Raw genomic sequence first — 4,284 nt, 5'->3', positions numbered from 1 at the left:
GGGGGGGGTAAACATGTGATAAACATGATTTCTTGAAAAATACCGTTATCACGGTTTTTATTTCAATGACTAGCAAAACAAAGGCACCGGTCGTCGTATCGTCATAAGATCCAAACCAAAACAAAACAAAAAACACTTGTGTACTGTATTCTAGAAAATTCCTGAATAAATACATGTACTAATAATAGGCCTACAGATTTTTTAAAGTTACAGCTGGGACAGTAATATAGGCTAGTCTAGATCTACATAGAAAGTCCGTCGGTTGTGTTTGGGTTTGGTTTTTTTCTAATCGCGATTTTAGGCCTATGCTTATTGAACACATGTTTTGAGAACCTTTAAGTGCAAAGTGCTAATAAATAAGTGTTTACTAGATTATAAAAAGGAAATATAAAAATTAATATCTTGTTACAAGTTTTTCCACTAAAAAGTGTCATTGCTGAACTGTGAGGTAGGCCATATTACTCAAAATACCGTATTCTGTGTGCGATGTGATAAGTGCTGTGAACAATTATATTTTTCGCGTGACAGAGATTAATAATATAATTTTATAAATTTATGAAGCGAAATTTTCACAAATCTAGCATCAATTGTTTTGGAAAATATAATTAAGTTAAGACAAAGTGATACAAACTGCTGGGCAAAGTATGGATGACAATGATTCACCTGTTAAAAAGATATATCTATTTGAAGAAGTTGCGCCACGAATTTTTGACGCACTATACTAAATGGGCAATTATGAGACAATGAATGCAGCGGTATAATATGGAACTTAAAAGTAGGAGTTATAAGAGGGCACGCAGACATCAGCGTGTCTACTCTTACAGAATCAAGAGAGCGTACTACGCTACGAATGTAAACGTGATATTTACAGTCACCATCTCTGCCTTAATCAACATCTATCACTATCAGGGCATAGATCACAAACAAACACTTTAAAATTCCACCTTCCCCTACTCTGGGTTCGGCTCTTGATATTCTTTGTCTTCCTACTTATCTGTACATCATTCTCTCGTGACTCATCTCCAGGTTCCACAGGGTCATCCCCTTGATCTCTTATTATGTGACTTCCAGTCCTATACTTTCTTTCTTAAAATGCAGCTGTCTGGCGCATCGCTTCCCGAGAGTATATTACATGTATTGTGTCCGAGGCGCTAACACCTCGATTACGTCCAATCCATAACCATCGTCTTCTTCCCACTCATCTCCGACTGGGCTCTGTCTTTTTCTCCTTATCACTTCCTCGTTGAAGACCATGCATCTCTATTTAATCCTGAGTAGCTTTCTCAGATACTTGGTCAAGAAAACCCATTATCCCCTTTTTGCAAATTTGATGATATGCGTTCCATGTCTTGCGTCACTACTGCTTAGTGATCATAGCCACCCACTGACACCGGAATTTCAACTATCGACCCGCAGTAAACGATACATTTCCAAAAAGCAAGAACAGACAGATTTATATAGAAATTCATTCGTATCAACTACAGTGAGATTACTGAACACACAGTGCTACAAATGAAACACACACACACACACACACACACACACAGAGAGAGAGAGAGAGAGAGAGAGAGAGAGAGAGAGAGAGAGAGAGAGAGAGAGAGAGAGAGAGAGAGAGAGAGAGTGTTTTTTTATGGAGCGAGTTGTCCCAGCACGTGAGACATGTATTTACTTGGCCTAATGTCCTGTCTTGTTGTGCGTTTGCGTGAGTGCACCTTTAGGTCTAACTTTTGTAACGTCTACTGCCATTGTTAACCACCAAGACAAATTTCTCCCTGCGAGATGAATAAAGATTATCATTGTCATTGTCATGTCATTGTCATTGTCCATTCAACAAAATTAAGTCAAAAGTCTTCAGCTTTGTTCAGAGCGATATATCCCTAGCTGGTCCTCCAAATGATATTCAAAGATTTGGAAGCAGCTTGTCGTGTGCCTTTCCGATGTGGGACTTAATTTCTGCAACTCTAGTTCCTCGTTCCTCCTCGGTCAATTCCACTCCCAAGATAGCCCAGAATTGCAAGGTTCTATCTGCTCAGTACTTTGAGAAATTTGACATTAAAAAGTTGTCACATGTCAAGCTTTTTCGAATGCAATTCTCTAATACATTCTTGAAAACAACTTCGAATAAACCTAGGTCTACGAGTTTGATGAAGCTGATAGAACTTTGGGTTTCTGACCTCATGGTCTTAGTAACTCAAAACGATCAAAAATGTCAGAACTTTGTAATTCTGAGGTAGCGAATATCATCAACGGGCGAGCACGTGTTACCCATACTTTTCACAGCAGCGCAGTTTGTATCAATTTGACTCAACATAGTCATCTTTTATCCACAACAATTGACACAAGATTAAAACCCTTTCCTTCATAAATTCATGTACATGTATAAATAAATACAATAAATCTACGTCACGCAAAAAATGGGAGCGTTCACTGCACTTCCCGCTTCTCACACGCAATTAATTAGCTTACACATATATGCCCTACATCACAACTCTCTCTAACCTTAGTGGCAAAACTTTTTTTTTGTTGTAAATGTTTTACGGCGCTCGCAACTGCAGACGGTCATATGAGCGCGCGGGACACATTTAACTTTTTCAAATGGTAGGAAATTTTGAAATTGAAGGCTAAACTTTAACACAGGCATAATACAATCACCTGAAAAATGACCAGTGAAAGTGTAGGCCTAAATCATTTTTGCTCCTACTTTATAATTCGTCTGATGAGGAGCAGCATGATGATGAGGGGGAATCATGCACAGTTTTTTTCGCTTTGAGTGTATCATTTTCATACTCTTATATTCTATCTCTCCCCCCCCCCCCTCCTCTCTCTCTCTGAATTATGGTGTCGATGTTAGGAAAATCTGTATGTGACACTTAAATAACGTGAACAAATTGTTTCCATAGCGCCATAAGACATATTCAGTCAATCAAAATCTAACTGATACTTCTTATTGTGGGTCGGTGGAGGGGTCCAATGGCCGGTCCTTAATTCTCTTTTCCTTTCCCTTGTTATTTGTGCCCCGTTTGTCGTATTTTGTACATGCACTAAAGGCCCAATAGTTTCAATCAATAGAATGTTAGGAACATTTGTTTGTGGCACTATACATGAACAAACTATTCCCACGGCACGATAAAATATCAACTCAATCAATAACTACTTTTCTTATCGTGGATGGGATGAGCCTTGCGATGTCCGATGGCAGGTCTTACTTTTTCCCTTTCCCTCTATTGTTGTTCCTGTCTTTATTATTTTTTCGTGCAATTATGCCACTACATCGATGTGCTTTTCTTTATCCAAAATCGAAATTCAGTCTTTCAAACTATTTATTTTCTCAGAAAACCACCACTCATCAGACTGTTCAAAACTACAAACTTCTGGTCAAGAAGACACTGGTGTTATCAGTAAGTCTACCATTAAACGTCAAAGCCCAAACAAACAGCTGACAGTGCTTGTTTGTTCATTTGAGTATACATTTCACGGCATCCATCCATCCATCCATCCATCCATCCATCCATCCATCCATCCATCCATCTATCTATCTATCGATCTATCTATCTATCAGTACGGTGCCACCCCCTCCCCCTCCCCCCCCCCCCCCCACACACATATACCGCAGGTTGGAGCAGTCTGGTTGGAGCCAACTTTCGAATCGATCAAGGATTATGTATCTTTCAAGGGAAACAACTCGGGTACAATTTGAACACAATAGTCTGAGTGTGTCCCTTCGTTCGTTCTCAACAAAACATGACCATGCTATTAGTGACGTCTTCGACGTCTTGAAAATAGAAGTTATAACATTATGACAAGGAGTAAATTGTGTAACGGAATAAATAAATATAATATGAATATAATATAGCCTTAGGTACTTTAGGTAGGGCTGTTGTCCTTGATCTTCTTTGAGCTCGACTGGAAAGAAAATTAATGTAGGTCAAACAAAAATAAACAATTTATTGAAAGAGAAAAGCAACAAATACAGGTACGTAACTTAATCCCACCCATGTGAAAACATCTTACGCCTTTCACAGAGGGAAGCGGTTTTCATAGCGATGTTAGAGTTACGACGAGATACAGTCAAACCTGCTCTAGCGGCATTGTGTGTGTGTGTGTGTGTGTGTGTGTGTGTGTGTGTGTGTGTGTGTGTGTGTGTGTGTGTGTGTGTGTGTGTAAAAAGACAAATATCCGTACAAACGGTCACTTCCCATACCTCCTATCCCTTTTCATAATGATAACACTGTGTATGACGCCCAACACGTCCACTTTTCTCCTTGACAATGGCTGGCTGTCTAA

Source organism: Aplysia californica, unplaced genomic scaffold (genome assembly GCF_000002075.1).
Source record: "Aplysia californica isolate F4 #8 unplaced genomic scaffold, AplCal3.0 scaffold00618, whole genome shotgun sequence".
Taxonomy (NCBI): domain Eukaryota; kingdom Metazoa; phylum Mollusca; class Gastropoda; order Aplysiida; family Aplysiidae; genus Aplysia; species Aplysia californica.
The sequence above is the reverse complement of the archived record's forward strand: the minus strand, read 5'-3'. Positions refer to the sequence as shown.